The sequence below is a fragment of the Camelus bactrianus genome, chromosome 3, assembly GCF_048773025.1.
Source record: "Camelus bactrianus isolate YW-2024 breed Bactrian camel chromosome 3, ASM4877302v1, whole genome shotgun sequence".
Taxonomy (NCBI): Eukaryota; Metazoa; Chordata; class Mammalia; order Artiodactyla; family Camelidae; genus Camelus; species Camelus bactrianus.
The window spans coordinates 140051289-140075547 of record NC_133541.1 but is presented as its reverse complement, the minus strand read 5'-3'; the positions used below and the strand labels follow the sequence as shown (position 1 = coordinate 140075547).

Here is a 24259-nt window from a genome sequence, read left to right as displayed (position 1 = left end):
CACATGCAGAGCTCTCCCAGCGCCGCGCATAGGACAGCGTGGCCCCGCACTATTAATGTGAGTTAAAAGTCTTTTACAGTGCGACGCAGACAGAAGGCTAAAGTCAGGCTTTATGTTGCCCAACACTTAAACTCAGCCCTGGAGCTTGATAAATTAAACTGAAGTAATTCTGCAGTGTTTTCAAAAGCATCTGTGCTAGTGTGTGATTCATTAACATATTATTTAAAAATCTTAAAAAGTGGAGAAATGACAGAACTACTGTGCTTATTATTTACAGAAAAGAAAGACTGATTTGAACATAACTAGAGTTTGAATTCATCTCCAAAGACCTCAGTATGCTTAGATCAGAAAGGAGGCTTTTTGATGAATTCATTGATTAGCTCTGAAAGTGACTTTGATTTAAATTGTCCGTTTGGAAATATCAGGCTGTAATTGGGTTATCAAGTTTTTTAACATCCTTTGGTTTAATGCTTGGAAATGAAAAGCTTTAAAAAAATGAAGTTTAATAAGTTTATTTTGTATCATTACATCTCAAACTATGATTGATGAAATTTTATTCAGGTGATTTTGTTGTAACTGAATTTTGTTTTTTCTCCTTTTCCTAAAATGATGTGAAGGTGACATGGACATTCCCTTTTCATGCTTAATATTTATTAAATACAGGATCCGTTTTCAGAAATAACTTTCCTTTCCTTCCTTAGGTTTGGCATAATCAGTTTTCAGCTGACCAATTCAAGAAATAAATGCTTCTTGATTTTTTTTTTTTTTTTGTATTTGGGAAGTATTTCTATTTTGAGAGCAATATGACTTTGCTTTCATAGTCTGTTTATTTAATAGGGTTCTATATTTAAGATAAGTGTATGAAAAATATCCAAAGGCAGAAAGAAAAGATTGAGATATGTTTCTTAGTATTGTTTATCTTGCCAACTCTTGTCCTCATTCTCTGACTGCTTTTTTTTTTAACATTTTTCATTTTTTATTGATTTATAATAATTTTACAATGTTGTGTCAAATTCCAGTGTAGGGCACACTTTTTCAGTTAGACCTGAACATACATACGTTCATTGTCACATTTTTTCTCTGTGAGCTACCATAAGATCTTGTATATATTTCCCTGTGTTACACAGTATAGTCTTGTTTATCTATTCTACAATTTTGAAATCCCATCTATCTCTTCCCACCCCCCACGCCTTTGACAACCACAAGTTTGTATTCTATGTCTATGAGTCTATTTCTGTTCTGTATTTATACTTTGTTTGTTTTTTAAGATTCCACATATGAGAGAGCACATATGGTATTTTTCTTTCTCTTTCTGGCTTACTGTCTGTCTGCTTTTAAGGCACATTTGCTTTAGATTTTGGTGTAAGTGCAGAAGTTAAATTAGCTTATGTTTTAGTGCATCTCTAAGTAGTTAATTTAATGAATATTCTAGTTTTTTAAGGAAATTCAATATTTTAAATATTTTTGTTTGTTGGTAACGATTGCAATCATGCTTCTGGAGTTACACTTCTTTCCATTTTAGAGATTTTCAGAACTTTGCAGTCATGGATGTGTTACTGGACTGATGGGAGAAGAGCAGAGTCTGTCTAGTGGGTTTAATGTCCTCCTGTGTAGTTACTATTTGGGTAACACCAGAAGGCTACATAAATAAATATGTGGGATGTCAGTTTTAATTTGTTTGATTGGTGGTCTCTTTAGTGACTACTGTGTGAATTTGATAATGTGCCCTTTGGACTGATGCTGCAACATGCAGAGAACATTTTTCTACCTGTCTACAGGTAGACTTCTTTTCATTAGAGAAATATTACAAATTTAACTTACTAGATGAGAAATTTAGAGCAGGAAACAAAAATTTTCAGAGTGTTTGTGAAGGCCATATAATGGGAGAGAGGAGGTGCAGAGGTGGGGAGAGACACGCAGGGCATAGGAGGGAGGGAAGAGGCAGACATGGGGAGAAGGGCTTGGGAAGGTCTGAGGTCAGCCTTAGTCTGAGGTCACAGCCGTCATTTCTTTGGTCTGTGGCCCTGGGGCATTACCACTTGTTATCTACCGCTCTTTGAAATGTTGATTAGATGCTTGACTCTAGTTCCTGCTTTTCAGTATCTGGATTGTTTAAACCACTGAAGTTGTGCTGGGCATGGCGTAGTCAGGGTACCCAGGTGGGGAGATTCCACAGTAGCCGCTATAGGAGAGGGGCGGACCAACGGTTTTTGACTACATTGGAGTTTCTATTTTGTTTTGTTTTGTTTTGCTGTTTTCATTCCTCATTGGCCACTTTTCCATAGCTTTGCCTAAGAAGAATACTTGTAGTTCTGTGTATGTGATGTAGTAGTTGAGAGGCAAGCCTTGGAGTTGACAGACCCAGCTTCCTCCAGCTGCACTGCTTTGTGACCTTGGCCAGGTTATTTATTCTCTGTGTGAACCTGTAAACCTGGGATCATAATAATACTACCTACTTCTGTCACAGGGCAGCTAAGAGGATTGAGATAATGGATCACAGTGTCTTCTCAGAGTTAGTGCCCAGTAAATGTTAGTTGTTGCAATAAAGTTGAATAGGACAATAGTCTTCTTATTTCTGTGTGTGTGCTTGCTGGGTTTTTTGTTGTTGTTGTTTGTTTGTTTTTTGTTTTTTGAACGCTGAATACATTTGTGGCCTTAGTTTCTGAATAGGTGAACTGTTTTGAAAACTGCCTTTATTCAGCAGCAGACATTTACTGAGCACCTACTATGACAGACATTGATCTAAGTGAACAGGACATAAAGCCCCCTGCCCTCTGGAAACTTACATTCTGCTTGGGGAGACAAAATGCATAAAGCAAAGTAGATGACCCATCACCCATCTTATGAATTTTGGTGTTTGACTCCATATGTCTAAGCTTCCACTACCAACCATTAGTCTTCACCTTCAGCCCTTTTTTGTTCATTCCTGTAGTTATGCCTTAGAGTGTTTGTGGCAGGAGCGCCCTAAAAGCACAGAGCTAGTCTCATCTCCAGCTACTGCTCCATCTGAATTTTAAGGCACGTATCACTCCTCATCATTTCCCTGAGTTGCTGCTTGCATTGGCTATCACAAAGCTTACATTTCAGTCCCCACGCTTCTGTTTCTTGTTGTTTTCAGATGTGTTTCTCCTCCTCAGTTTCTTACAGTTTGCTCATGCATTTCCTTTCTTAAGAGAGGATACTAGAAACCCTTTTTAAGAACTATTCCCTGACTAATCTAACTGTATGCTTGTTGCCAAAAGATTGGCTCCCGGTCCCTGACAAGCCAAAGAATTCAGAGACTGGGTCTTGGAGCTTAGAATAAAAGAGGCAGCTTTAAAGCTTTGTCAGGCAAAGGGGATTCACAGCAGGCTAGTGCCTTCCAAACTGTGTACCCACCTTGGGGATGGAGTGGGTAGGGTGGTTCTAGAGCCATAGCTCAAACAATAAAGCATTGACAACCATCAACACAATCATTTTCTCATCAGAAAACTCAGAATGGTGTTATGATGCCTTCAGGTGATCAGTTCTATGGAGGGTAGTGGTTAGATTGCTTTATCTCAAGGTGTGGTCTTCTTGGTAATTCAGGGTATTTTATAAGGTGACAGTCCTGTGACTGGACCTTCTTCTTGGAGAAGGACTCAGAGACCCAGCATGATGATGACTTTCAATGACTGGAATAAGTTAGAAACAGTAAGATCAACAGCTTCAGTTTCAACAATGGGTCTGTAACCATGAGTAGCAACCGGTCAGTCAGGTCAGTTGACCATTTTAAGGGTGAGCATAAGAATAAGTAATCTGTTAGCCTAAGTGAGCCATTTTATTAATCCTCCTTCATACTTTCCTTCTGCTCATTTTTATTTCTCACCCTCTGTGTTGTTAACTGAGATACTTAACTTATTCTCTGTCTTTAAAAAAACATTTTTTTGTGTGTTTGTGTCTCTTCAATTGAATTGTAAGCCTTCTTAGGTCAGGGACTACCTTTCTATTCTGAGCCTTAGCTTCCTCATTTGAAAAAAGTAATGTTAGAGCAGGCAGATAGCTAGATATAAGCAGAGAAAGGGGAACACAGACCAAATGGCAGCAATTGGGCAGAAATGAGGGGCACAGGCCAAATGCAGGAAACCACATATCATGTAAGAACCAGGGGTCCATGGGCAGAGAAAGAAAAGCAGGAATCTTTAAGCTCATAAGTGGTCACACATTTAGGGGTGATCAGTGGCCTGGAGACCAATAAAGGCGAGAAAAGGCAGGAACTTCCAGTGTCTGAATGAAACTTTTTCTCATTATGCCTTCATTTCATTAATATTAGCCTTGCAGATTAGAAGTATCCATCATGCACTGATGCCATGACACTTCTGATCCAGACTAAATAAGGACAAAAATCTCTTTTCTCTTTTGGAATGTGGATTTGGGATGACAATCAGGGAATCTGACCCCAAACCCTTCCTTCCCTAATGAATAACCCACCCATTCACTTTTACAACCTATGTAACTAACTTGCCAGAGAAACACAAGGCAGCTGCTCATCTGAGCCTGCTAGCTCTCCCCTTGAGAGTGTACAATCCATCCCTTAATAAGTTCTCACTTTACCTTTTTTAAACACTACATCTTATCTCAGAATTCTTTCTGGGATGGGACAAGAACCTGGTACACTGTCTACATCCACCGACGATATTAATACCAACCTCACAGAGATGTTGTGAGACTTCAGAGAGGTAATGTGTGGAAAAGGTCTTGGGCCAAATCCTTAATAAATGTAGTTTTTTTTTCTTTGAATCACTCTAGTTCCTAAAGTTGGTACTGGGCATACATACAGTCAGTGCTTAAAAAATACTTGTTAGTTTATCCTGAATTTAGGTTGGGAGTCTTTTAATTTAAATTCCTCTTGTGTGGATAATTTTACTTTTTTATTTTCAGATAAGATTCAAAATATTACTTTTCAAGTGTCACATGAAAAATGCTGAGGTATTAAGAGACAACAGAACGGTGACTAGAGCAGGGACTGAAGCCCCGTTGTGTGGGTTCGGTACGGGCTGCCACACTTGTTGGTTACGTGACTCTTGGCAAGTTGTTTAATTTTCTTGGCTTTAGTTTCTTTATTTGTTAAGCTGGGGAAATAACAACTATTTCATGGACACTATGTTAGGTGAAGTGAGATAACCACTGAGAAGCGCAGCACGCTGCCCGCATGCAGCAGTGGCCGCAGGGGGGAATTTGGCAACATCTGCAGATGTTTCTGATGGTCGCAAGTAGGGGAGAGTTGTGTGTGAGGGTGCTGCTGGTGTCTAGTTGGTAGGGGCCAGGTGTAAACCTTGTACAGGACAGCACCCCATGATGAAGGATGATCTGGTCCAAAAGGTCAAATATACCAAGTTTGGGAAATCTTGCTCCATCATTAAATTCTCCGTTTCTCATTTGATTACTTCCTTTGTAGTATAAGGTACTTTACCAGTTATATTGTGTGTAAATACTGATTATTGATAAAGATAAAGCATAGACATGGATAAGCCTCTAACCCACATTTTAAAACATAGACATAAAGGAAAATTAACAGATTTCATGATTTTTTTTTACGATGATAAGGCAATTACTCAAAAAGTAAAAGTATTTATACTTAATATTCAGAAGCTAGGAAGGGTTTCCAGGAAGATTTTACTAATTTTTATACAATTAAAAAAAATTTATTCACCCCATCTGCCTGAATTTAATTTTTTTAAATGGCAAACTATTCACGTGAATGTATAGCAAGAGTTAGGGGGCTTACAGAATGTGAGTACCATGATATGTAAATATGTGTAAAGTCAAGTACACACTAATGGAAAAAGCAAGTATCAATGTTAATAGAATGATCATTGGGAGAAACCTTGCATCATGTCTGATTTCCCTTTCTTCCTTCAAGTTTTATTACTCTCTGAGGAATTAATTTTTTTCCTACTGTTTAAAATTGAACCCTGTCCATTTAAGGAGCTTCTAATTTGATACCCTTGCTATTTTCCTTTATTTTCCAACCTGAATTGATGCTTTGCTTAAGGGAGAGCCTTTTCTAGTCCAGATTTAACCTAGCATTCAAACCTCCCTTTATTTCAGGGAGAGAATTAAGTGCTAATGCTCTAAGGCTGGAATTGGAAGGAACTAACTTTTCCCTTATATATATATTATTAGCTGTGTACCATCTTTGGGAGAATTGGAAAAGTAGGCAATTGCATCATTTTCTGTGTTGTAATTCAAATGACTGCTTCCATCTAAAAACTGACTGTATCTCCATTTGTATGTAACATGTATATATTTAATGCAGTTTGTGTGTGTGTATGTGTGTGTGCATGTATATAGTTTCATGTATGTATCTGCACCTGGCTATTTCCTCTGTCTGGAGTACTGTTTTCCTTTCTTCTGTGAAACATTTATCCCTTAAAACTCTATTTAAATACCATCTTCTTTAGAAAGACTTTCCTGGTTAATGTGAGTAGAGTTAGTTGTTTTTCCTCCTGATTATGCACAGTATCTATGTGGCTTCATAGCACTTAACATAGGTATTTGTATTTTTCTCTTCTACTAGCCTGTCAGTTCTTTGACGACAGTGGTTCTATCTTATTTATCTTTTTAGTGAATCTCTCCTCCCCTAAATGCCTAACATTTGCTGCCACATAGTGGCATATAGTAAGTCAACCAATGAATGAGAGAGAAAAAAAAAGGGAACGATTTTCTAATAGGCTCTGCAAGAGGAGAATATTATTATCTTGTCACTTTTGTATCCAAGTGCTTAGTGTAGTGTCAGTCCAAAGGTTTTCAAAAAATATTTATTAAATGAATTAGAAGACAGTCACAAAAGTTGATAGAGATTTCATGTGAACGTTTCCCTTCATTTCTAGAAAGTATAAAACAGCCTATTCTTTTGGTACATGTGATGCATTAAGGTGACCTTCTTCTTGACTCAGCAATGAGACTTTTGATCCAACAGGTACTTCCTGAAAGATGCTTTTGGTTGATTTCTTTTCCACCTAAGTCCCCATTCTCATGTTGAATGTGTTGGAAAAATGAGTATATGGTATCAGCCTTACACCGTGGGTGAGCTATCATTAAGTACAGGTGTTAAATATGGCCTCTGATCTCCTCTGCCCAGTGTGAGCAGGTCTTTATACTCAAGTTTGGATAATGACTAAGGCTGTTGAAACATGGGAGAGAACAAGGGTGAGGAAGGTGCCTGCTACGTCTCTTTCTTATGATGATTGATTTTATACCTCAGAGCTGCCCCTAGTTATTTATAAAGAATTAACTAGGAGAGGGCTGAGAATCTACAGGATAAAAGTGTAGATTTGATCATTTGATAAATTAATAATTTGATCATTATTTGTTTTGATTATCATTGTTACCACTTATTGAATGTTTGCAATATATCAGACCCTCTGCTAAGGATATATACATACGTTATTTATTTCTCACAGCAGTCCCTATGAAATAGATACTAACAAGCCTTTTTTATGGGAGAAGAGCTGATTCAGAGAATTTTCTAAGAATGTATAGCTAGGAATTTGAATTCACAGAACTAGGATTCAAATCCAGATCATCTGACTGTGGTTTATGCTTTTAGTCACCGTGCTGCTGCCTCTTGTTTCAGTGGAGGAGGGTTTTTTTTTATTTGTGTTTGTATTTATTTATTTTGGGGGAGATAATTAAATTTATTTATTTATTCATTTATTTAAGGAGGTACTGGGGATTGAACCCAGGAACATGTGCATGCTAGGCACACACTCTATCACTGAGCTATGCCCTCCCCGTTCAGTGAAAAGTTTTATATTGAAAATTGCAGTACGGAAATAGGAGGGGAAAATAATCAGATTTAATCCTATACAGATATTAGAAGATAAACAGACTCTTGAAAAGCATTTTCCACGTTTATTTTCTTATACGAAATAATTATGAAATTAAACCTGTAATTTAACCAACTTGCAGTAATTTGCATTTTTTAAATTAAATTCAGTCTTGCCCTTGGTATCATCAACAGGACAGGCATCCCAGATACATCTTTAGCAGTAGAAGAAGCCTGTCTAGGTCAAATCTAAAGGCTTAGGGAGCAAAGTGATGTTTATAAATAATTATTTTCTATGTGTAAAATGTGTTTTGTCATTAGAGGTAAATCTTTTGAAAGAGATTCTTATTTACGGGACAAGCCTCAGAAATATATTATTTAGATTTGGAAATGTACGGTTTGTCATGCTGGGAAGGGGTAGCAGAAAATTTGGGAAGGAGCACTTGTTAGTCTCTAAGATATACAGTAAGTCAGTGGGTACAAGCAGAGTGTTTTTATTATGTGGTTTTTTAAACTATTTTTGTTTGCTGAGATAGTGTTTGTCATTAGAATAAAATTCATTTTTCCTTCTTCCCCATACTTTGTATAGGACTATTCCTTAATTAGTTTATTTATAGTTGTTTCACATTTAATAAATATAGTGAGAACATAGTTTTGACGTCTGTGCCCTGTTATTTTTATTTGTTCATTAGGAGATTTAAATAGTTTTGAATTTTATTTTGTTACCTTAAAAAGAGCTAAACCTGGATATTGGTCTTTAAAAATGTCTTATAGAAGATTTTCTCTTTCTTCTTGGTTGTGTTTTAAATACTGTATTTCTAACTGTAGTTATATACACTTGAACTTTGCTCCTTCCAGAATTATAATTCAAAGCCTTTGTAAAATTTTATCAAAAGTTACATGCAGACACTAAAAGCAGTGTGCTGAATGATGGTCTATTAAAGATTAAAAGTACTTGAATAACTCACAATGAAAAAGAATGCAACAATGAATATATGTATGTTCATGTATAACTGAAAAATTGTGCTCTACATTGGAAATTGACACAACATTGTAAACTAACTATAACTCAATTAAAAAAAAAAAAAGAAGAAAATGCCTGAATGAAATAAATTGTGGTAAATAGGAATTTATGGTTGGTGTAGAGGGAGACAGATAATCCTGTCAAGACCTAAGGATCCTGTCTTAGGGAACTTACTGTTTTTTCACATTATCTATCTTTATTTTCTCCCCCCCACCCCCGTCAACGAATCAGGTTTTATTTCTACCTTGTAAGCTTGCATACTTATATTTTTGTAAAAAGTTTAAGGTTATAGAAAATTTATAAATAATTCTGCAAACATACATAGTAGACAATCAAGTAAATGTGCAGTGACTTTGAATTACATCAGCTTTAATTCACATAATTCTTTATAATTTGTCATAGATGCACTTATTTGCAGGCATACATGTTGGGTTTCCTTATTTTTGTGTCCTATTCCAACATTCATACATTTTCACACTTGACCAGGCAGAATTAAATTCAAACTAGTGATGAAAACTCGGCATAAATGTACTGTGCCTAAACCACTATTCCAGTAGTTCCCACAATTTAGCAATCATCAGGATCATCTGGGGGCTTGTAGGACCATAGATGCTGGTCCCCAAACCTGGTATTTGATTCAGCAGGTCTGGAGAGAAACCCAGGAGTATAAGTCTTACATGTTCACAAGTGATACTGATGATTAGGGGACGAGAATTTGAGAACCAATGTACTGTAGTAATGAGGTGACGCAAACCACTTATTTCAGAAATTCAAGTACTTGTGTATAAAGATTAAGGCTTTGAACTTGTAACCTTAATTAGCAATACCCAATCTTAGATATCAGTTTTTCATGTTGCATTGGTTACCTACTCCTCCCTCTTGGCTTGCACTGTTTTGTGCTATAAAGCAACAACATGAGCTTTAAAGCAACCTTTATTTGGATTTGAGTATTGTCTCCTAGTATCTGATTTGCATAAAAGTACATTTGTAAAAGGCTTCTATGGCCTAGATAATGTTATTTGATTTTTGAAAAATTTTGAAAACTAGTGTTGCACCTTCTATAAATAGACTGAATAGCATCCAGGAGCCTTACAGGCACAGAAAAGGAAGTACTGAGTATTAAAAGAAGAAGAGAAAAGCCTGAGAAACTATCCCTCCCATGGAAAAGAAACATAAAGTATATTGGCCAAATGTACTGTGTATTCTGGGATTGTTCATTTTTAACAAGCAGCTGGCGGATGCTGAATTGGTGGTCCTCAAAATTCTATTTTGCATAGCAAAGCCCTAGAATGTCAGTGTCTAATGTTTCCACATATGTTTCAATTAGATTTTTAACACAGAAATAGATACATTACTTGAACCTATAAACATTTCACTAAGGTAAAAAACACAGTAACAAATTTTAACAGTGCCCTGGCAAATTCATACAATAAAATTAAAAGCCATCCCAGGGGGACAGTCCGTTAGTATCCTCCATAGATGCACAGTTTGCCTTTCTTAGAAGTGAATATTAATATGGCACTATTATGTAAACAATATTGATGTCAGCATTTGAGTGCTTAATATGTGCTCTTCTGTGTGCTTTGTATGTATTAACTCATTCAATCCTCACCATAGCCCTCGGAGATAAATATTGTCCATGTCCCTGTCTTACAGCTGAAGGTTTGGCACAGGGGGTGCTAGACATGCCAAAGACCTCGCCTTCAGTCAGCGGTGGGCCCGGGGCTGCAGCCAGGAATTCTGGGGCTGTGGCTGGAAACCCTCACCACTATTCTATATGGTAGTCCTTGTCTGTACACTTCATATATCATTTATAGATGAGTGTCTGGCACACAAGGGCTATTGAAGTGCAGGCCATTTGCAATGGCATTTAATTATACACTCTATAAGGTTGGCAGAGCATGTCATTATCCATTTGTGTCTGTATATATGTCTGTATATTTTTCTGCTATGAATTAGGCTCCAGTCTTGATTTAAATTTCCACTAGTCCTTCTTTTAATAGCTGAGTTCCCTGAAGTTCTTAGAAACTAGATGATTGCCTCAAATTATATGGCCTTGCTAGATCTCAAAATTAGCTTTTCTTACCACACATTCAACTTTATTTTCATTCCTTTTGAAATGGATAAGGACTAAGATTTTTACTTATTTATTTATTTTTGGAATGATACTGGTTTAGAAAGACAGAGGCAAATATGCTAAATCGAATGCCCAGTTGCTGGAGGAAACAAATTATTATGTGTTCTAAAGTTTTTTACCTGTAAAATTTTGAGAGTAGTATTACCTCATCCTGCTGCCTTGTGAAATTGAATCACATCACTCATAATAATGTGAAGTGTGAGAAATTGTACTGATGATGGAGCATATCAGCAGCCTTTAAGAGAAATAATATAAACCATATTTCCTCAAATCTAAGAAGCCTTCTGTGTTAGTTTTGCATTGCTGCTTTAGCAGCTCACCTCACAGTCACTGTCCATCAGGAGTCTGGGCGTGGTTAGCAGGGTCCTGTCCTCTGAGTCTTAGCAGACAGAAATCAAAGGGTCAGCCAGTGCTGCGAGCTAATCTGAGGCTCACAGTCCTCTCCCAGGCTCACTTGGTAGTTCACAGAATTCAATTCTTTGCCTTTGTAGGAATGGCATTCCTGTTTGCTTGCTGGCTGGGAGTAACAGACACTCCCCTAGAGGCTCCTGGAGGCCACGCTTAGGTTCCCACATGGCCTTCTGTATGCACAGTTCACAGCATGGCTGTTTGCTATTTAAGGACAGTGTTCTCATAAGAACTGATTTTTTCAGGTCAGGCCAACCTACAGTAATCTCAGTAATTTAAAGTCAGCTTATTAGAGATTTTAATTACATTGATAGAATCCTTTCACAGCAGAATTTAGATTACTATTTGGTTGAATAACTTTGAGAAGGTGTGTAAAACAGGGTGTTAAAATCTTGGGAGCCATCTTAGAATTCTGCCCACCACATGATCAATTATAAGACAAATTGTTATTTTATTTGTCAGTAAGGAAGAAAAATGCTGGCTTAAAGTATGATAGAGTGCATTATAAGTACTGGATATTGCTTTGTCCAAAAAAACCCCCCAAAAATAAAAAAAAAAACAAAAATAGAACTGTGGTCATTCATCTAATCACAAATATTTGCTTCATGAATATCAAACTTAGTCCCCACCGCTGCCTTTCTGTGCTTTTTTGCAAGCATCAATTTTTTTTTAATGCTGAATCATAGTGTAATCTTTTAGAGGATATTAAAAATTGGGTCATAAATGTGACATGTGTGTACACAAAGTACACATAATTCAGCAAAGCTTACAATGATATAAACTGTCAGTGACCAAATTTGCACATGCCCAGGGAATGACAGCTACATTGTGACCACCACAGGGCAAATGGTGATTGCTTTTGTTTGTTTCCTACTTATTTGCAATCAGCTTTATTGAGATATAATATATACAGTAAACTGCACCCATGTAGGGTTTCATTTGATAAGTTTTGACAACTGTATTCATGGAAACGCTACCACAATGAAGACATTTCCATCAGCCTCAAAAGAGTCAGTTCCTTCACCCCGGGCAATTATAGATGTTGTTGTTGTTGTTGTTGTTGTCATTGTAGATTAGTTAGCATTTTCTGGTATTTAAGTGAGAATAAATGGTTATGGGGACAGTATTCTTAATTTTGGGGTTTTCTCCAGACCTCCTCATTCTTAGAGAAATAATTTCCTTTTTAGGTCTTAGGCTTATTCCTTCAGCGTGGGGGTAAAATGATTCTCCGTGAAGCTTTCTGGCCACTACCGTGGGCTACCGCTGGCTTCTACTTTGCCTGGGCATTGTTCACCACCTCTCGGAGTTGGCTGTCCTGCCCCACACATGTGCGTGCGTGGCTCCCTGGCCCACTGCTCTGTTTGCTGTCTGTGTGAGGCCCAGCAACGGTGGCGGCTTTCAGCTGGGAGTTTCAAGCTCCTAAAACATTTCACATCATTGCTGTCTGAGGCTGTTCTACTGTTACTTAAGACAGTCTTACCCCCCAAGAGAATCTCCATTTTTCTTGTTCAGATTCATAGTACAGTGTGAATCTTAGGAACTGTAAGAGATTTCCCTCCTAGTCACATCTTAGGGTTATTGCTTGTTTCATGTTGCTTGCTGTGTGCAGCGGTTTCCAGTGCAGGAAACACTCTGGGAAAAGTCTTACTTCCTGGAGCACAAGAAAAAGGGAACCAAGGGAGGACTCATGAAGCTCTCAGAAAGCTCTTTTAGCTGCCACTTAACACAACATTGTCCAATAGAAGTATAATACAAGCCGGATATCTAGTAGCCATATGAAAAAAACTAAAGAGAAACAGGTGACATTAATTTTTAATATATTTTATTTAATATATCACAATATTATTATTTCAACATGTAATCAATATGAAACTATGAAAACTTATTAAGGAGATATTTTAGATTCTTTTTCTAGTACTAACTGCGAGATCTGGAGTATATTTTATACTTACACCACGTCTCAGTGTAGACTTAGCCACATGTCAAGTGCTTACTAGCTTTTGGCTGGTATATTGGACAGTGAAGATGTAGGTTATGAACTTTACCTTTCCCATTAAGACAGTAGTGTATGGATTCCACAAGAAATTGGCTTTAACAATGCTTGACTCTCTAATAGGTTAGGTCTTGCGTATTTCAGAATGGTTTCTATGGTTGAGATATAAAATACTTTGTTAATAAAGACAAATTCATTTTTATACATTTTCCTCCTTATACAGGTAAGCTTAGTGTTGAAAATTTGAAAAAGTCTGGGTAAGAGACTACAGATTGCCTTTATTTCTTAATCCAAAGATGGCAAGTATTGAATTCTGTTGAATTTCCTCTTTGTGAATGTTTCATTTTCAATTAAAGAGAAAAGAGATTTATTTTGTCTTATTTCCTTGCTCCTCATATTCATATATTTATTGTTATTGACAGTCCTCTTGCCCCTTTGCTTACACTTATTCAGAGTCCCAGGCTATATTCCACCATGGGGACCCTGTGAGAGGTCCTCTGTGGAGTCTGGTTATCTGAATGGTGCTCCCTAGATGGGCTTAACAATAGAAGCCCTGATGGCCTTTACGTATTCATTGCTAAACCAATATGGTTGCTTTCTATTTTTCTTACCTGTAGTATTTTACACACACACACACACGCACACACCTTTTTTGTGTTGTTGAGATATAATTCACATGCCAGAAAATTTACCCTTTCAGAGTATACATTTTAGTGGGGTTTAGTTTATCCATGAAGTTTTGCACCCATCACTACTATTGAATGCTTTATCATTCTCATCACCTCAGGAAGAAACCCCAAGCCCATTAACAGTCCCTTCCCATCGCCCCTCTTCCCAGTTCCATGGCAACCACAAATCTACTTCCTATTTCTATGAATTTGCCTATTTTGGACGTTTCATATAAGTGGAATCATACAATATATGGCCTTTTATATTTGGCCTTTTTCACTTAGCATAATGTTCAAGATTCTTCTATGTTGTATTGTGTATCAGTACTTCATTCTTTTAGGTCTGAGTAATATTCCATTGTATGCTGATACCACATTTTGTTTATTCATTCTTCAGTTGATGGTCATTTTTATTTTCTCCAATTTTTGGCTATTATGAATAATCTAGTTTTTGTGATTACATTCATTCTTCAAGAACATTTCTTTCTTCATATTATGTCCCATTCTTGTCAAAACTTTCAGGGGCTCCCTATTGCTTGTACAACAAAATAGAAGATGCCTAGTTCGCATTAAAAGTCTTTGCTACTTTCCTTTCCACCCTTCTTTTCCATTGTGTTGTAGTTTGTTATTTCTAAAATATGTGCTACATATGAATATAGATTATGTAAATGATATATATAATTTCATCAATTTAATTCATTTTTAAATGATCTAAATTTTTAAGAATAAAGACTTTATTTACAAACCAAAGAGTAGATTGAAGGTAGATATTTAGTCTGTAGAATTAGAAAAGAATAAAGTGAAACATTATAGAAAAACAAAGAAAAAACTTTTCTGGATTTGACCATAATGTCAAACAGAGACATTCATTTTCATATAATGTGAAAAAGCACCTCATTTGAGTCAGCCTTTGATATGTGGAACTCATTCAAACCATTCATTTTCTGGTTAGCACGGTTATTTTTTTCTGGGGCCACAGTTTTTCTGTTTGTTTTTTTTTTTTAAATCCAGATAGAGTCAATCTTTTTCCCCTTTTGACATGTCTGAAATTGTTAAAAAGGAAATATTTTTATATAAACTTAAAAATTATTTCCCGACTATTTTTTGCATATACACACACAGATATAAATGTACAGTGGCATTTTTCTCCCATTATATGAAAAAATAGAACACAGTATATAGACTTAAAAAATTACAGTATATCTTAGAAATCTTTTCATAATAGTACATTGAGAACATTCTCATTTTTTTTCCTGCAGGATAATTTCTCTAAGATGTGTATCCACTTGAAATGTGATTACCTATACTTAGAAAAAGAGAGAAGGGGATATAAATGGGAAAAAGGAAACAATGTGCAGATGTTTGGACTTTGTTTATAGGTGAAAACAATGGAAGATAAGAAAATTTAAGTAATTGCCCAGGATCATGCAACCAGAGCAAGGTCCTGATGCTAATCTAGGTGTTTCCAAGCTCCTGGCCTCCCTGCTGTATCCATGTTGCATTTGATGTAAAAAAGGAGAGAGAAATCATGCCAACTTCTTTTTCAACAGAAATAATAGAATTCCAGACTTTATTTTCTGGATTAGCCCTTTAAGAAGCTTTGCATTCTGAAGCCTCTAGGTGTGCTTTTCAATCTTCAAAAGGACTATTTCTGATATAAAAAAGTATCATGAAATGATAGTAAATAAAACACTTTAGCTCTTTCCCTTCTGTGCGCCACTGAAGATCCTGGTGTCACCATGGGCCGCCACCCCGCCTGGTGTTACCAGTGCTGTAAGAACAAGCCACACCCAAAGCCATGCTTCTGCCGAGGTGTCCCTGATGCTAAGATCCGCATCTTTGACCTGGGGCGGAAGAAGGCAAAAGTGGATGAGCTCCACTCTGTGGCCAAATGGTGTCAGATGAATATGAACAGCTTTCCTCTGAATGCTCCAGACAGGTATGCGGGGTGACTTTGGAAAGCCCCAGGGCATGGTGGCCAGGGTCCACATTGGCCAAGTCATCATGTCCATTGGCACCAAGCTGCAGAACAAGGAGCATGTGATTGAGGCCGTGCACAGGGCCAAGTTCAAGTTCCCTGGTCACCAGAAGATCCACATCTCAAAGAAGTAGGGATTTACCAAGTTTAACACAAATGAATTTGAAAACATGGTGGCAGAAAAGTGGCTCATCCCGGATGGCTGCGGGGTCCACTACATCCCAAATCGTGGCCCCCTGGACAAATGGCAGGCCCTGCACTCATGAGAGCCTTGGTGCTGTCCCCTCCTTCCACACAACCACCAATAAATCCTACTTTCCTGTCAAAACAACAACAACAACAACAACAACAACAACACTTTAGGATGAATTGAGTAAAGTGCTGAAAAAGAGACCCCAATATACATAGGTATTTATCGCAGGCAGCATTTCAGATTGGTGAGGGAGAAGATGGATGATATGATGATTTTTTAAAAATTTATTTATTTATTATTGGTTTACAGAAGTATTTTTTATTTTGGTGGGAAGAGGTAACTAGGTTTCCTCATTTTTAGAGGCGGCACTGGGGGTTGCACTCTACTACTTGAGCTGTACCCTCCCCAGTGATTTGGTGACTTACGTTGCAACAAATTTCTAATTTGTCAAAACAACAACAACAACACCTGTTCATTGCTTCAGTCTTTACATAAAAATAATTTACAAATTAAACAAAAGATAATATAAAAGGACTTTGTGAGGTTAGATTTCTTACTAGACTGAACTGAGTGAGTACAGCCATGAAAATTTCATTTTTTTCTTGATCACTATATTTTTGTGTGAGTTCTGTTTGTCATGGGTTTTCTCCAGCAAAAGTCCCACTGTAGAAGAGTGAATTTTCTCAAGACTTTATCAGGTAAAGAGAGTGAGAGGGAGCCAGAGACCAACTCCCAAGCTGTTCCAAAACTCATATTTATTGAGAATAGTCAAAAAATAAATCACAGTGAAATACATCATAGGAATGTGTAAGGGGTATGGTGTATGTGCAGGGATGCCGGTCAGCAGTTTCAGTTCATGAAAAACAAAAACATTATAATCTTAATTTATACTTAGAAGGTTACAATATTGATAATACAAATGGTTATTTTAAGCCTCAAACAATCATGAGCAAGGCTGCAGTTTTCTGAATAATTGATAATGAAACCCCAGGCCACCACAGAGTCTCCATACTATGAACAGAAATCATCTAAGCACGCGAAGCAGCCCAGCTGCCCCCAGCTGAGGGCTAGGTCAGTTTTCTGTGAGCAGGAGTGACCTACACTATCCACCTGCGCCTGGTAAGCCAAGCACGTCCTGCCGGTTAGGGCGAGGGATGAGCTATGGTTTTCCATAAGCAGAAGCAGCCCTGAGTCTGTGACCTTGAACTAAGCAAAGTGAGCAAAGCATGTCTCTGCTTTTCACGGCGAGGAGACAGTTAGCGGGTCCCTGCTAGCACAGCAGCTTCAAGGCAGCTGAGCGAAATCCCTCAGTTAAGGAGGTGACTGGCACTGAGAGTTCAGTCTTTTGTGCTTTTGGACATTTTGCTTTGAAGGAGCAGTATAATGACAAACACAGAAAGCATGGGTTTTGATTATACATTTCTTATGTGTTTACATAAAGGTGAGAATATGATTTCGTTAAACAATCATTACAATATCAAAGTTTGTTAACCCAAGTTTGTGCTCCCACAGTTTTGTATTTTCTGTAATTGCTCCTTAACACCAACTTGGGGCAGGCTCACAGATTTCCTGATGTGTTTTAGTTACAAAAGCTGTAGTTGTGCTCTCGTCCCTTATTGGGCGTGACCAGTGACAGGAGGGACCTGTCTTTCTCTGTGCTCCTTCACTCCCCTCTCCCCATTGCTGGGAGTTGTACATTTATGCAGCCTTTTTTGGATTCTCTGTTGAAATAAGGTGCCGATGCCCTGTGACTCAGGAGCTGTACCTCCAGGAGCTGAGCGCTACAGATATGCTCATACAACCTTATCTGAAAGGTGAGTCCTTTAGAGATGAAAATTCTTTGTTCTGATAGAAATTCAGCACATCTGCAGCCTGTGACTTAGTGTTTACTAACAAGAGAGCTGCTAAACCTACCCCAGCTCTCCTGGCACAGTGGTGAGGTATGTTATAGCCTACTTACTGGATGTTTAACTTGTTCCCAGTGCTTTTTAGTATAAAAAATGCTGCAGTGAGTATCTTGGTGTACATGCTACACACCCATGAGTGCTGAAAAAGTGTCTTACCTGCTGTAGCTAGGAAAGTCTTCTGCTTTACATTTTCCCTCCTCGTACTTCAAGGAGCACAGGAGAGCTCAGTTTAAAGTCACAGCTGATTGCCTGCAGGGGTGTGTGACTGATGACAAGCCCTTGGCCCTTCCTGAGCAGGAGTTTCTGCAGATCTGGGCCTCTCAGACTGACCTGGGACAGTGGTAACAAATCACTCTTCACTGTTGCCCGCGATCAACTTCTCCACCTTCCTCTAGGGGTGTGTGTCAGTCAGGGTGCCATTAGTATTTGTTTTGGACAAGACAACCCATTGGTGAGAGAGCCCCGTGCTTTTCTGGTCCCCTACCCCACTGTGATGCCATTGTGCTACAGTCGTGTTTAGTTACTGACTCACAAAGCCTCTTCAACTGTCATTAAGGGGGTAATACTGCAGCCAGTTGAAAACTATTATTAAAATATTGGCAGAAATTATATAAGATTTTTTTCTGATTTTCTTGGCTTCTCTTTATCTTCTCATTCCTTTAGCAAGAAGCAATGGTAGTTTAAGTTACTTAACTTGAATATCTGCCCTAGCACATGTCATTTTTTTATTATCCCCATGAACGTCTGGGTCAACAGTAACAGTTTCTTCACAGGTACAGAAATAACTTGATATGATATAAAAGCAAGACTTTATTCTGATTTATTAGCTTTGTTTTTTCTTTGGTGGTTTTACTTTTTTTTTTGTCAAACTCAGGAAAAACTACCAAAATATTGCAAAGATTTCCCATGTAGTCTTCATTGAGGTTCCCCAAATGTTAACAACTTACACAGTGACAGTGTAGTTATCAAAATCAGGAAACTTACACTGATATAGTACTGTTACCTAGTCTCCAGCCTGTATTCAGTTTTCACCGGTTGTCTCAGTAATGTCCTCCCTCTGTCCAGGATCTGATGCAATTGCATTTTAATTGTCATGTCCCCTCTTAGTTTTCTGTAATCTGAAACAATTCCAAAATCTTTCTTTGTCTTTCAAGACTCTTATACTTTGAAGAGTACTGGTCAGTAATTTTGTAGAATGCCCAACAATTTGGATTTGTGTGGTTTCCCCATGATTCAATGAATGTTAAACATTTTTGGTTAAGAGAACTCTACAAGTGACGTTATTAAGCTTACTAGGAGGCACGTGCTACTGACTTGTACAATTACCAGTGATGCTAATTTGTTCACTTGGTTTAGGTGATACAATTGGGGTTGTCTGCTGTAGTTGTGCTTTTCCTTTGTAATTAATAAGTGTTCTGTAGGCAAACACTTTGTGACCAGGTAATTATCTTATTTTTCATCATACTCTCTAATTTTTATTTTCATTGGTGATTCTTACCTGAAATGATATTATTACTGTGGTGTTTGCCAAATGGTGATTTTCTGTTTCCATCATTCCTTCTGCATTTATTGGTTGGATCTCCTACAAAGAAAAGCTTTCACCACCAAGCCCATAAAAACCAGCAACACGGGGCATTTGAGGCCACCCCCCCCCCTTTTGGAGACAGCCCGAATTCTGTCTATGGAGTATGTACCTACTTTTAATCTGAGCACCCAACCCCCACACCTCGTGGCCTTTCTCTTGCCTTTCAATGTATCTCTCTGGATAAATCTACTTTCAATCAAAAAAAGAAAAAAAAGGAAAAAAAAGAAAAGCTTTCCTTTCTTAGTTATGTGTTCAATTATTAAATCTATATCAGAATAGCCTTGAGGATTTTTATTTTACTTATATCAAATATACTAAGAGATTCTTAGTCTATGGATTCAATCTATTAGCATCATTACTTTTTGTGCTGTAATTACTCTAGTTTTGGCTCTAGGGAACCCCTTCAAGAAGGCTTCTGGCTCATCATTTTTTGAGGATTGACTGTCTTTCTAGTACCACAGGATGTCCCAGGCTCATCTTGTGCATTCTCTGCTCTAGCCCTGGAATTAACAATTTCACCAAGGAAGATTAGCTGTCTTTATTGAAGATTGGAATTCTTCCATACTCTTTCCCTGATAATTGTATCTCAGCATCTTTTAAAAATCTTTCCAATATAAAACTACTTTGGAGGTTATGGGTATGTAACTCTGCTGTAGAGAAGTTAGTTTGTATCCAGTAATTCCCTTTGTAATAGATTCTGTATAGTTCCCAGCAGATTCATCTTGCACTTATTAAAGTGGGAGGATTTCTGCACAGGTTCCACTGTGCCAAATATGTTATTTCATGGAAACATGATTGAAGATTTATTATTTACAAGCCATTCGTTCCTAGACACTTGAACTTAAAACTAAGGGAGGCATTAGTACCCCATGTTCTTAGAATGAGTTGTTTTGGCACCACAGATTTCATTCATACTCTTCATTAATTTTTCTTGTATACATCTGTAAATTAACTTTACTAGTGGTTCTCAAAGTGTGGTCCCCTACCACTAGTAGTGCCAGCCTCCTGTGGGAACTAGTTATAAGTGTAGCCTTCTCGGGTAACACCCAGAGGAGGTAGTGTGGGTTATCAAGCCCTCAGGTGATCCTGATGCAGGAGAAACATTGCTGTGTCCATTTCCTGTAAATTGTTTCCAATTACTGGTGGAGGTACACAGTGCCAGTTTATCCGTTTGCTGTTTTATATTATCTGTTTTACCTAGCTTGTAGGGGTAGTGAGTTATTTTGAAGATTAACTCTCTGTTCTCTCCTCCCCTTGAATCTGGTAGCCTCAAATTTACTTTCTGTCTCTATGAATTTGTTCATTTTAGGTATTTCATACAAGTGGAGACTCATACAATATTTGTCCCTTTTGCCTTGTTTATTTCACTTAACATAAAGTTTTCCAGGTCCATCCATGTTGTAGAATGTGTGTCAGAATTTCATTCCTTTTCATAGTTGAATAACAGTCCATTGCATGTATATATCATATTTTGTTTATCGATTCATTTGTTAATGAACACAGGTTATTTTCACTTTTTGGCTATTGTGAATAAGGCTTGCAATGAATGTTGGTGTATAAATATTTTTTAGAGATTTTTTTCAAATCTTGTGTATATATCTAGGAATGGAATTTGAGGGTCATATGGTAATTCTGTTTTTAACTTTTTTAGAAAATACCAAACTATTTCCACAGTGTATGTATTGTTTTTATTACCACCAACAATCTACAGTTTCTTCATATCCTTGCCAGTGCTTATATTTTGTTTTAAAAAAAGTATTAAATTTTTAAAATAATTATGGCTATCCCAGTAGGTGCAAAATGGTGTTTCAGTGTGATTTTCATTTGCATTTCTCTAATGGCTGATGATGTTAAGCATTTTTTCATGTGCTTTCTGGTCATTTATATATCTCCTTTGAAGAAATGTCTATTCCAGACCTTTGCCCATTTTAAAATTAATTTGTTTGTCTTTTTGTTGTTGTGTTATAGAAATTCTTTATATATTTTAGATATTAAACCCTTATCAGATATATGGCTTACAAATATTTTCACCCATTAGGTAGGTTATCTTTTTATTTATTGATAATATCTTGATGTACAAAAGTTTTATTTATTTATTTATTTTAAAGTTTTACATTTGATGAAGTCCAATTTATCTATTTTTTCTTTTGTTGCTTGTACTTTGGTGTCATATCTAAGAGCTACTGCCGTGATAATGGCAATCCACGATCATGAAGATTTACCCCTGTGTTTTTGCATAACAGTTTTGTGATTTTAGCTTTTATATGTAGATTGTTGATCCATGTTGAGTTAACTTTTGTATATGGTGTGACACAGGGGTCATCTTCATTCTTTTATGTGTGGAAATCCAGTTGCTCCAGCACAATTGGTTGAGGAGACCTTTCTTTCTCCATTGAATGAACTTGGCACCCTAATCAAAATCACTTGAAAATAGATTTATGGCTTAAAGTCTGGACTTTCAGTACTGTTTCATTGGTGTATATGTCTATTCTTATGTACTATGTTGTTTTGAAGATACATTTCTCATGCTGTTTTATATACTTTTAAAAAAACTTCTTTAGGCACTTTAAGTGTTATTTTAACTTTCTGTTCTTGATAAGAGTAAAATTATGAATAACTTTAAACATTTAAAATATTGCACTTAGTAAATTATAAAGAAGTAACTTTAGTATTATTTGATATGTACACTCCTGGGCTTCTGAGGGAAGCATGAAAATGCACAAGACTTGTTTCTGTTCTCTAACAACTTGCAACTCCATTCATTTACTTTAAAAGTACTATACTTTTGCTTTGCCATTCTATGTTTTCATGTGAGTCCACCCTTATGATGTCGTTAGTATAGTATGAGATGCTTATCCCTGTTGCAGCAAAGATGTAAAATTTAGATATAGTTTTTTTTTTTTGCTGTTGTATAGTTTGTATCTTTACGTTAAGCACCTAATTTTATTACTCTTGTTATGTTTTTATAATTCATTTCTGTTATATTCTGCAACTAGTTTCCTAGAGTATGGGTCTTTCATGTTTTAGTTTTTTATGAAAGACACTTTAAGCCAATATACTACTGAAGTTTGCCCCCTTCTGTATGTTTTTACCCATCCATCTGCAAACACGGAATCTGTCTTGGGCAAATTTATATTCTGGTTCTGAGACTTGTTCACTGTGTGTTGTGCAGATAGTGAGATGGGCTATTGTAATGTGAACTTCCAGGGTAAATTTCTAGTAGTTGATAGCGATGTTCTCAAGCATGCGCTCCTCTTGCAAGAACTTAATTATGTTTATCTTTAGTTACTCTTGCCTAGAATAGCACTGTGTGATAGAAATATAATTTGAGCCACATATGTTATTTAAATATTTCTAGTACCCTCATTTAAAAGAGTTAAAAAGGGCTAGATATAATTTTAATGTATTTTAATTAATCTGACATATCCAGGATATTATCATTCTAACATTTAAATAATATGACAAGATTGAGATATTTTACTTTTTTTAAAAACTTTTTCAAGTTTTTGGAACTATGTGTTCACTTTATATTTATTAAATAAATTTTGTAATTTTTTTTTAAATTGAGGTATAGTCAGTTTACAATGTTATGTCGATCTCTGGTGTACGGCACAATTCTTCAGTCATACATGAATATATATATATATAAATATATATATATATATATTCATTTTCTTATTCTTTTTTACCATGAGCTACTATAAGTAATTGAGTGTATTTCCCTGTGCTATACAGTATAAACTTCTTTATCTATTTTACTTTTTTAAACCAATCCCTTGAAAACTAGTAGGTCTTTTACATATTGATTGGATCACCAAATTTTCATCAAAAATATTTGATCTTAGTTGAGACTTCAAACAATTTATGGTTGAAAATGTAGATTCACATGACTAAGTTGTTCCAAAGAAACTTATACTTTTCAATATCTGAATTAAGTGCCAAAAATTTTTCTTTTACTAATTTTATTTATAATGATAAAACTTGTTCATGCTTTTTTTGAATTTGAAGCAAAAGTTTAACAGTTTCAGATCTGTGCTAATTAAGCAAATTCACTAATTCTTGTGTCAACTTAGTGTTATTAACATCATTTCCTAAGGATATTGCATAAGTTGAACAACAAGTTTAAACTCGATCAAAACAACAAAGTGTTCAACTATTTCTGATTATTTTTGCAGCCAATTTTTACAACATTCTGTATTGTAAATAAAATATTCTGTACATTGATTCATGTTAGGGAAAAGTGTAAAATCTTTATTATCAAATCATATTATTGTAGATTCATCACCAGTTGTGGGTTCTGGCCAGCAGAAGTCCCACCGAGATGGAATAACTATTCAAGACTCTGTGGAATATTCAAGAGAGCGAGAGGGAGTTGGGAGCCTCGAGCCTCTCCAATCTCCCACATTTATTGAGTACAGTCAAAGGAGGAATGCAGGGATTTAGGGAAGGATAGGGTGGGATCACAATGAGTACAAAGGCTTTGTTTATTGTTGGTGTTTGGCTCAAGGTCAGAAGACCCATTTTGGTGAATCATGTTTGTGGGTGTTGAGACTTTCAGCTCATCAGGGCGGAACGTA

At 36.7% G+C, this 24259-nt stretch overlaps 1 pseudogene; it reads left to right on the top strand.

Annotated features, from left to right (window-relative positions):
* The window catches only part of LOC141577166 (large ribosomal subunit protein uL16-like), a 29065-nt pseudogene extending 11148 nt beyond the window's left edge, over positions 1-17917 (top strand).
* The last annotated feature ends 6342 nt before the right edge of the window (positions 17918-24259 follow it).